An 11,915-nucleotide genomic window follows, 5' to 3' on the forward strand; every position below is an offset into this window, starting at 1 on the left:
CATGCAAGGCAAGCGCTCTACCACTGAGCCACCTTCCCAGCCCTCAAGTTATAATTTTTATACCCCAACGTTCTATTTGCTTCCACTTATAAATTGGTTATTTCTGGTGAGTCTCCTACTGTTTGCTGCTGTTGCTTCCTCCTCCCCCTCCTCCTTCTCCTCTCCCTCCTGCTCCTCTTCCTCCTCTCCTTCTTCCTTTTACTTCCTTCTCCTTCTTCCTTCCCTTCCTCCTCCTCCTCCTTCTCCTTCTTTTCAGTGCTGAGGATCAGATTCAGGTCTCCATGCATGCTAAGCGAACATTCTTCTAGCTAAGCTATGTCTCAGCATTTGTTCACTTTTTTATTCAATTTTTAATTTTTTCTTTAAGTGTTTTCTCCAGTTATATATCTGGAAGTACTGGAAGTTATTGGGAGTGGTAGTGCTAAGACATTTTTTTTTCTCCTCTGACTTGCTTATGTGTATTTCTTTTTATTTGCTTAAAATTTTTATTTTGAACTCATTACTTTTTAAACATTCTCTGTGGGAAAGCCTTAAGGGCTACTTTTGGATGACTTAACCCAGAAAGAAAGGACATTTGTTTGTGTCCTGTAGCTCAGAGTATTTTGATTTGGACACATTTTGATTTACTTTCGGGATCAAGGGTTTCTCTGACTGTGCCCGTACGCCAACAGACTTTACAATTGTAAATTATAGACTCTGAAGGGCTGGCTATCATTAATGACAACATTCTTTTATTTTTTTCTACCACAGGTATAGCAGAAAGAGATAGATTACCCATTAGGATTACTTTATTGGAAGACCTTTGTGTGTGCGTACGTGTGTGTGTGTGTGTGTGTGTGTGTGTGTGTGTGTGTGTGAGAGAGAGAGAGAGAGAGAGAGAGAGAGAGACTAGTAATGCTGAAGTTTGGATTTCTCTGGCAGGCTATTGGAGCAAATATGCCCTACTTTTGAATATATAATTTTGAATATATAAAATGAAACATTACAAATTATTATGATTACTATAAGGTGAAGTATAGTTATCAAACTACTAAAAATCAAATGTGTGTTATAATATATTGTTTCATCATTCATGTATTAACTAGTATGATTTAGTGATTTGTCTAGTAATTACCAAATTGCAAAATGCCAATCACAAGCAAAAGCTTATCTTCAATACCAAAATATATGAAATACATGATTTCTTCTGGGTAGACAGTGATAGAAAATAATACCTGTGACTTTTTTACATTTTTAAACATTTTTTTCAATTAGGGAAAACATTAATTAGGAGACATGGAAATAAAAAAAAATACTTTCTATTCAAGTCTATGGAATCGCTTACAAATGCCTGGGAAATTCTCAAACTCTAGGCTGAGAATCTGTTGGAAGGACTACTTGCTTGTTACCTTTCTTTTTGTTGTTATTGTTGATTGTGGTACTTGAAGTTAGGAACTTGGTACTGTCATTCAACGCTAGTACTTAGCACTTTGTGCCACAGCACCACTTCTGGTTTTCTAGTGGTTAATTGGAAATAGGAGTCTGTGGCTTTTTCTGATTGGGCTATCTTTGAACCACAATCCTCAGATCTGAGCCTCCTGAGTTGCTAGGATTACAGACGTGAGCCACTGGCACCTGACCTCTTGTTACCTTTTAACCATCTCAAAACTCTCTTTGGTCTTGATATTTTGATACTTGCCTCCTAGCTTTTACCCTTGGCTTCTGCCGTACATACCACTCTCTGGTTTATACCCAAAGTAGCTGCCTCCTCCACTAGCCTCTTGTTTTCTTAGAGATCAGCAATATGTGTCAAAGTTTGCCTTTTCTGCTTTTACTGTAATTTTTAAAAAATCATAGGCTTGGTATATTCTGTCACAATGCTTGTAGTAGAATTCTCTCTCTTTTTTGCATAAGTTCTCTGAGCACAGAGACCTTTTTTTGCCATTGTTATAATCATGGCAATAGACATTAGTGTCTATGTGTCATAGACATTCAGTAAATATTTGTGGAGCACTTAAGGAAATAAATGCAGGCATGGGACCTGAATATTACCTCTTACTTGTCATATCCCAGGAGGGCTCTGAACTATTAAAAGAATTTTAAGGCTTTAAGAAGCAATCCTCCCGTGGATACAGTAAGACCTAAGAGCACTGTGGATATGCTACCTGCAGATCTATATATAGAGATAATGAGTGGAGGAGAGACCAGAATGGCGGTCTAGAGATTTATTTAGCTCTGAAGAGCAAGGGAGAGTAGACTAGAGCTCTTACATAACTCGAGAAGCATGATGCCATTTTCTACATTTTTAATTACTCTACTAACATCATTTTAAAGGGAACATTATACAAGAGCTCCTCTCAAAATATTCAGTGTTAAGTGCCACACTTCTATCTGAAGATCGATTACTTTTCATTTTTGTGTAATATGTTCACCTCAAGGGCAAAATCTGCCAGATTCCCACTATGGCTGCTTCCTCAAGCAGCTGCCACGTGGAAGATGATTGACTATAAATCAAACTTCGGGATAACTTTAGTACAAATGTAAGTTTCCCCAACTGTCATTATTTCAAGCTACTATTAAGAACAAGGAGGGGAAAAATACCCTTTACCCAGATGTGTGAGTGACATTTTCTGTTATGAGAGTTTAAAATTGGATCCTGGCTATGTTTGGCTCCTACTCTAATGAGTCTTGCCTTTATAAAACATCATTGCGCTAATGCTCCTCTGCCATTTGTTAAAAGCAAATTATATATCACTTTTAGCATTTCATTCACCGTTTATCTACCAAAAATGTGGTACTGAATAGGAAAAAGGACATTTTGTTCGGAATGTTCAGTGTTCCAGAACACCAAGTCTCTATATAAAAAATAAAAATGGGAGCACAAATAAAGACACCACAACAGAGCTATTTCAGATTTATCACGTTCACGCCCAGCACACTGGTAACTTATGCAACATGTGCTTCAGTTTAAAGTGGAAAAGAGTAGAGAGCTCACACATCCCTTAGCTAAAAGGTCAGAAAAGAAATGTTTCCCCTTTGTTAATTGTCGGATATCTACATCCTTCACTTCGGTAGGAATATTCAGGATAAGAAATGAAATATAGGAGGCACCTGGTGAGGATATATATATTTTTCAATTTTATCATCTTTGGCCTTTGTCACATTTCCCTGGATTGAGTTTGGGGAGCTGATCACAGTTAAAGAACCAGTGGCTGAAAATGAAGTTAGTGGGTGCCGGTTATGGGTTCAATTGGGTCTCTCCCTTCCCCAAGTTTGTTTTTGTTTGTTTGTTTTGCTTTTTGTGGTACTGGGAATTGAACTCAAGGCCTCATGCTTGCAAAGCAAGTGCTCTACATTTGAGCCATGCCCTCATCGCTTTTTCTTTTTTTTTTTTAAAGTTTAGTTTGTTTTTCAGATAGGGCCTTCTACTACCTTCCAACTTGCCTCAAAGATAATCCTTCTGACTCCATTTCCTGAGTAGCTGGGATTATAGGTGTGTGGCATTACACCCAACTACCTCAAAAGATATGTTAAGAATGTAAATGTGGCCTTCTTTGGAAACAAGGGTCTTTTTTTCTTTTTAATTTTTTTTGGATCCGGTCGTGGGGCCTGAACTCTGGGCCTGGGCGCTGTCCCTCAGCTCTTCAGCTCAAGGCTAGCACTCTACCACTTGAGCCACAGCACTACTTCTGACTTTTTTCTTTTTGCTTATGTGGTGCTGAGGAATCAAACCCAGGGCCTCATGCATGCAAGGTAAGCGCTCTACCACTGAGCCGCCTTCCCAGCCCCCTCTTTTTAATTTTTTAAAAGATAATTTTATTGTTATTATTAGGGAGTTGTCCAGAGGGTTACAATAAGACAGGTAGTGAGTACAATTCCTCCTTGCTTTCCTCCAGTTTTCCCCTCATGTCCCTGCCCACAAGTTGCATGGTTCATTTTTTACATAGTGTGTATTGATACCATAACTGCGTTTTTTTAAGGTAAGATGAGGTCCTACTGGAGTTGAGTGGCTCCTGAATCAGTGATTGGTGGTCCGTAGAAGATGAGAAAAGGTTAGCCCCAGATACACAGTGGGAGATGCAATATGAAGCCAGTGACAGAGGTTGAGTAATGCAGCTCCAAGCCAAGGAAGGTCAGCAGAAGCTAGAGATGAGCCTGCAAAGATTCTTCCATATAGCTTTTGAAATAGGAGCCAACCCTGCTGACCTAATCTTTGATGTCTGGCCCAGACCTATGAGGAATAAATGTCTGTGTTGTAACTCACCTAATTTGTGGTATTTGGTTAAGACTGTCCTAAAGAACTGATAATTTAATCTATCACTGAAGAGCCTTCTGGTTTCAATGATTTTTTTTAAAAGTCTCACGATATATCTTTTTATTATCTTAAAGTGGTTGTACACAGGAGTTGCCAGGTAACAAAGCAGTTGATGAATACAACGCACGTTGATCCATTTCACTTCTTTCAACAATCTTATCCTCCTTCAACACACCCCTTCCCTTACTTTTCTTGATTTTGTGGTATGTACAATGAATTCTGACTGAATTCTTCCTCCTTCTCCCCTTCATTCATGTCCCCTTCTCTCCTTGGCCCCACTAATATTATTTCCTTTTCTTGTTCATTGTGATATAAGGAAGTCCGCAACTACTAGGTTTTGAGGCTCACTAGATTTTTGAGGTTGTAGCTGTATTCACTTTCTTTTTAATGTTGTTATTATTAAAGAATAAATTTTCCAGAAATAGGTACATATTGTTATCATGACAAACCAAAATCCTCTCACCCATTGTTTCTGCTACCCCATCCCTCACTGTGGACTTGCAAACTCTTCCCCAATGGCCATACAAAGAAGCTGTACATTCCTGGGGACAAGGCTGTGGAAGAACAAGAATCAAACAGAGAAAAACTTTCAGGGTCTCAAACAGCATTAAATAAAAGTAATGGTCAAAGCCAGCTAAGGCAGGAAAGTCTGTGAGGCTCTTAATCTCCAAGTAACCATCAGAAAACTGGAAGTGGTGCTATGGCTCACAGTATAAAGCACTTGCCTACCAAAAAGAGCAAAAGGAGCTTGGAGATAGTGTCCAGGCCCAGAGTTCCAGTCTCCCAGCTGACCAAAAAGAAAAAAAGAAAGAAAAGAAAGGAAAAAAGAAAAAAAGAAAAAAAAGCAATGGGCACACACTCTCAAGTTTCTAAGGAGAGGGCTTTGGGGATATCCATGCAGAAGCCTGAGGGATAGGCATCATTTCTAAGAAGCCTTTTCCTGGTCGGGCATTTTTCTGTCCTAGAATATCATGGGGTTTCTTCTTTCAAAGCATCACACATTAACACAGGGTTGTTTCTCCCACTAACTTTCTCTAGCTTAGTTTCTCCCACTATATTTGAAGGCTCTGGGAGTAGGGTATACCATTTGCCTTCCATCTTTCTCTGTTTTCTCTCTTGTCAGCATCCTGCCTAACAGCAAACAGGCTTTCAGTCCTGGAAGATCAAGTCTCCGGCCTTGAGGGCCCTGTCCCGGGAGCTGGCACCTCTTCTCAAAGCAACCTTGACAAATGGCGTCAGCTTTATATTTGAGCCCACATTTGTTAATGCTGTTTTGCACAAGAAGTGCCCGCACACTCTACTGTTACATATACCAACATACAAATAAAATCATCCACACAAAACGAGGATTATCCCAGGATTAGGCCATACAGCTGCGAGCGAAGGACAAGAGAGAGGAAGTCGAATATTTACAGATACGTTGAGGATCTTAGAATATTCTCTAATTTCTGGTTATTTATGCTTCTACCCAAGTCTCTCTGTGGCAGCAACTTCAGTGAACTGTGAACACACTTGGCTTGAAATTAGTAATGCCACTGGACTTTGGGGAGAAAGAAATCTAAGCGACTTCGTATTTTAACTGGACTGGCAAGCCTAGCAGGTGGCTGCAAATTAATCCAATCCCCACACCCCACCATACTGGCCCAGGATTTACTGGCTGTGACTGTTGCATGTTGACACATTTCTTGGAGTGGCCTGTCCCCGTGATGATTATTTATGTTCAGGAGGTGGCCTTCTCGCAGGGGCTCATCCGTCCCTGTGTCAGCCCAGCCTTGTTCACCAGCTGCTGCAGCCACCGTGGGCATCTTGCCAGCCAAGCACGGCAGGCTGAGAGTGGCTCTCTCTGCTTCCTCTAATCCCCCTGCCCCTTCCCTGCCATGTGTATTTCCACGATAAATCACCCAAGAAAGATTTCCAATGCATTTTGACAGGATGAAACTGTGTGATTCAGCTTGATCTCATTAAGAGCCCCATCGCCAAATCCCCCACAGCACGGAAGGCAAGGGAAGCTTGCAAACTGTTCATGGCTTGTCTGTCTAGCTGAGGGAGAGAGACTTGACTGGCAGTGTGCTGACTTTCTGTCCTTGACCTAAAGGAGGGAGGGATATTTACTCTATGTTTTCATTTACAAAGTCCCTGTGGAAGTTCAGCGAAGGCATTTGTGTAAGGGCTGAACCTCCAGGCTTCTAAACAAATGTACTGGCCTCGCTCCCTCCCTCTCTTTCATCCCTCCTTCCCACATGCTCAATGTAACAGGCACTGTGGTAAAGAGTAAATGAGGCAAAAACTCCATGCCTTCATCAGTTCTTGGTGTGATTGGGAAGAGAACTGGAAAGTAAAGTCTGCATCAATATGTAGAATGCAATGGTACTCCACCAGGAGTCAGCGGCTCATGCCTGTAATCCAGCTATCAAGTAGGCTGAGGTCTGAGGATCACAGTTTGAAACCAGCGCAGGCAGAAAAGTCTATGAGACTCTTGTCTCCAATAAACTACTCAGAAAAAGCCAGAAGTGGTGCTGTGGCTCAAGTGGTAGATCGCCAGCCTGGAGCACAAAGAGGCTCAGGGATAGTGCCCAGGCCCTGAGTTCAAACCCCAGGACTACCCACCCCCTCCAAAAAAAGTAACATAAATTACAACACGAAGAGGCACAGAGTCTCTGTGGGAGAGGAGGTAATGGTGAGGATTAACTGTCTAGTAAAAGTGTTATTAGATTGATTTTAGAGGATGGGCAGGGTAAACATGGTGGCCTTGGGGTGGATATCTTAGAGGTGGCATATCTTAGTGACTTCCATGAGCAAAGGCCTCTGGGTGGAACTCTGATGACTCTGTGATTTGGGAAATGGAAATATTTATGATAACGCAACAAACCACTTCTATTTCCATAGCGCTTCAATCTCCAGTTTTGCTCATGGATTGTGATTTCCATGTGTGTGTACCTTTCGTGTTTTACATCCCCGGGTATGTGCTTGCTGATTGTGACTCTGGTCTTTCCTGACCATAAGTAGATTTTTTTGCATGGGCCAGGATTTAGCATCCTATTCTTGCATCCTCAGCCCACCCTTTGACTGTGAGCTCATTAGCTTCCTCTCAAGCTTGTCAGCTTGTGGTGATTTTTACTGACTATGCAGCCAGTTTTTTTTTAAACAATAACAAAACATTCCTTGGAAACAAGATGGCGGTACCTACTATCCAGGTTGACAGGAAATTCCAACCTGGGTTTTCTTCTCTGTTCTTTTTTTTTTTCCCACTGTCTTAAACAAAGGAGAGACCCTGTGTATCTGTGGTTATAAATGAGTGAGCAAATGTGTGGCTCTATTCATTTTCTCTTATTGTTCTGTTTCCTCAGTTGGTAGAAAACAATGGCACCCAGCCCACTGGTTCTGAAAAATTTAATTTATCTGCACAGTTAGAAGGAGCCTGTGAGATATGGGGTAAAACTAACATTAGATGAGCACTGGTATGTGTGATGTGGAACCCAAATTCAGAACGTTGAGAGCCTGGTTAAATACCAGGACTTTGAGCACAGGCTGGGGTCTGGAAAATCAGAGTGGAAATTATGATGGATACTGAAAGTCTTTATCGTGTCCATCATGGTTCACATTTAGAACTCTGCTTTGCCGAGACAGGCAGACACTTTTATTCTGCATATGAGAGGAAAGGGAATACTTTTTTCCAGGCAATTAGCTTAAAAAAGAGTGTGGTTCCTCGGCTTTCCTGAAATGCCAGAAAAGATTATGAAGTCTCTAAAGATCATGAAAAAAAAAAGCCTGGATGGTAACTGACATTTTATTCATTAGGATAGACACCCAAGTATTTTGTGCCTCTAGAAAATGTTTTGTCCTTTGTACATGGGGAAGCGGTCTATGGAGAACCATTAGTCATAATAATAGCAATAAAACCCTCTCACATTTGCATTGTACTTTGCAATAGCAATGTACTTTTTTTTCCCAATGTGCTTTTTATGTATGTAATTCAAATTACAGAAGAAACTTCTCCTTGGGGGAAAATGTGAAGAAAAGGTATCTAAGGGAAGATGGTTTCTATTGTTGAAAAAAAAAATCAATGGTGTTACTCACTTTTTCTTGCTATGACAAAATCCTTGGGTAGAATACCTTGAAGGTAGATTTTTATTTTTGGCTTGTGGTTTTCACAGCTTTTAGTTCGGACTCATCTGGCTCCATTGCTTTTAGGCCTATAGCAAGACACTAATTCATGGTATAACAGAAGGGTGAAGAGAAGCAAGGGAAAAGAAAGAGTAAGGGAAGGAGAGAGAGTAGTGAAGAAAAAGGAAAGAAGAGAGAAGAGGAAGGGAAAGAGAAACAAAGAGATAGAAAAGGAGACAGAGACAGAAATAGAGAGAGAAAGAGTGTGGGGGGGGGGGGAGAGAATACCTAGGGACAAAATTAACACTTCAAAGGACTTCTCTATGGACTTGCTTTCTCTACCTGGGCTCCACTTCCTAATGAACCATTGAGCTCATGAATGAACTCACTGTTGGTAATATTAGCATCCTCAGGCTCCATTCACTTTTCAGTGATGTCATCAGCTGGGGACTGAGCCTTCATCACATAAGCTTCAGGGGAGATATGTCATATCCAAACCATAACAACAATCACTCTAAGTCCTGGTCTGTGGAATCTGGCTCAGGCTCAGGAGTTGACCCCAACAGTTCACATGGCCAGGTTTCATATCAGGACTGTGAGATTTCCTGGCTTTCCCACCACCCCGTGTGTCAGCTGCCAGCTAAAGAAGAGCATGGAACCCCACGTCTTCCCTGAAAAAGTCTTCAACTCTTCTTCAGTCAGCTCTCCTTGGGGAAGCCCGCCACTCTGGCAGCCATTGCCTCTGTGTCTGATGGCTCACCCTCTCGAGGCAGCTCAAGGCTGAAGTTAGTTCAGGGCTTCATAATGGTTCGTAGGAGCCATGTGCTGATCCTTTCCTTCTGGCCTCTGTCCCTGGCCCCGTCCTGGGGGGCTGTGTTCTGCCACTTTTTGTAGCCCTTGCCACTGTGGTCATCAATGAATCTGGCGCCAGTAATTCCATTTCCTCTCTCCGTTGTACCTACTGTCAAATGCAACTACCACAGCTACCATATCATGCATTCTTTATCATCCAAACACAAGCAATTGAACAGCAGTCCAGTCCTGTGTACAGCTTGTATTTAAGTTCTGAGGATCAAGAAAACAAGATTTCATGTCATCAGCATCTCTGTTGCTACTAGACATGGCTCTTGTTTTCATAGCTAATCATCCTGACAGAAATGATAAGAAACACTCCTCTTTCCCCTCCTCCAGTACATTCCCGATGGATAAATGCCAGTGCAACCCAGGAAGATGTAAAGTTGAGTGGCATATTCTTTCAAATACCAGACTTCAAATTATACTGCAGAGCCATAGCAACAAAAAAGCATGGCATTGTCACAGAAACAGTACCTACAGACCAAAAGAGCAGAATAAAAGATCCAGAAAGAAGCCCACATGGCTGTACCCATCTGATTCTTCACAAAGATGCCAAAAAAACACACATCAGAGAAAAGACAGCCTCCTCATTAAATCTTGTTGGGGAAACTGGATAAGTACATAGAGAAGACTAAAATTAGACCCTTCTCACCCTGTAATAAAATCCAACTTAAAATGGATCCAAGACTTTTGTGTAAGACTGGAAAAAACGGAAACTACTATAGGAAAACACTTTAAGAGATAGACATTGGCAAGAACTTCCCAAATAGGAATTCAATAACTCAAGAAATAAGAGCAAATATTGACAAATGGGATTGCATCAAATTAAAAGCTTTTGTATAGTGCCGGAAATAATCAGAATGAAGAGACAGCCCATGGAATGGGGTGGGAGGGGGAGGAGACAATCTTTGCCAGGAACTCATCTGACAGAGGACAGATGTCCTGAATACATAAAGAATTGTAAAAAGCACCAAAAGTAGAAATAGCCACAAGAATGAATGAGTTAAATGGACATTTCTCAAAGTAAGTGCAGATGACTGATACATACATGAAGGAAAGCTTAGGTAGTCTTAGTGATGAAGGAAGTGCAAATCAAAACTACACTGAGGTTTCATTTCACTCCAGTTAGAATGGCTATCATCAAAGAAACAAATGACAAATGTTGTGTGTGTGTGTGTAACCCTTATACATTGAGTTTCTCCCCAGCATGACGTCACAAAGCTCCTCACAGTTCTGACTGTTCATCCTGGCTTCTTCCATCTTTGGAAAGAATCCTTGTTCAGCGTGGTAGTTAACCAAGACTTTCCAGAAGTATTTCAACTTGAGGCTATCAAGTCTTGCCTTGGGTAGAAAGATCAAAGAAATATACTGATGAGCCTCCTTACAACTGTCTAATGCCTCTAAAACTCAAGTCAACAATTAAGAATGAGACTAGGCTCTGAGGAGGTGGAAGTAGAGAATGTATTTGATTGGTGTGGATTGACCCCTTCATGGGAGGCAGTGCTTTGTGGAGACCTCAGCCTAGCCAGAAAGGAAGTGGGGCCGGGGATCCACTCAGTGGAGGGGAGGGGAGGGCCCAGGAGAGTCCGGGTTGTGAATTGCAGGTGGTCTGAGCAGAATTCTCAGGATGGAATGTATTTCTAGTTCTGCTCATCAGTTTTCTCAGTGCCACCAATTCTTCATTCACTCCGATTTAGGGCAGTTTCCTAGAAGACAGAATATTTTGGTCTCTGCCTAGAAAGCTTTATCAGAGTCACACAAAGACTTGGAACTACTTTGAGTCAAAGATGGAGATGATTCAGGTACAGCATCTGATCCAAAGCAAACCTCTGCAAGCTAGGTTTGAACTTGCTGAAAAGCCTGGTTTTTTTTTTTTTATCTTTATCTTTAATCTGAGCTTCTTTCTGCTCTTCTCTTTTCTTTTCTCTCCTTTACTCACATCTCTCTTAATCTGTCTAAGAAGCAGCACAGCACTTCTCAAACCTCATTGTGAAAAGTAATCTTGACAAAAGATGGAATGAGTCTGTGGGCTTGGAGCTAGGTCCTAGACTGCTCCACTGAGGACCACACTTGATGACAGTCACGCTGAGCCTCTGTGGGATTGTGGGAACACTGGGGAGACCGTGTGTTTAGCTGCAGACCAAACTGTATGCCTCTGAGAGGCATATGTTATGTTAATGTGATGTAAAGTTGTCCACATTGAAGAAGAGAATAGCCAGCGCTCTGCAGTGCCCGTACCCAGGCCCAGAGCCGTGGTCCTCATCGAGCCATTGTGCCCCAGATATGGCTCTTATTCTTTCTGAAATCTCTGGCCATAGAGAGGGGCTGACCATGGAAATGCCTGCTTTGGCTTCCTGTAAAGAGAGAATGACCTGCTGGGCCCAAAATGTGCCAGGAATGTAAAAAGGCAGACCTGGTAGAGCTGTGCTCATTAAGTCTCTGTGATATTCAGGTTCAATATTGACTGACTTGATTGTTGTTCAACAGAATCAAACTGTTTTCATTAGATTTTTTTTTCACCTTGAAATTTACTCTCTCACATGTATTACTTGACCATAACGGGAAAAGTTTGCCCAGAAGGTCATACCTGTGGGGGAAGGCCTTTGAGAAGAGGTTAATTGCTGTGTAAATGCAGTTTTAACCATATTATCTGAAGTGATCA

The sequence above is a fragment of the Dipodomys spectabilis genome, unplaced genomic scaffold, assembly GCF_019054845.1.
Source record: "Dipodomys spectabilis isolate Male_0828 unplaced genomic scaffold, ASM1905484v1 ptg000076l, whole genome shotgun sequence".
NCBI lineage: Eukaryota > Metazoa > Chordata > Mammalia > Rodentia > Heteromyidae > Dipodomys > Dipodomys spectabilis.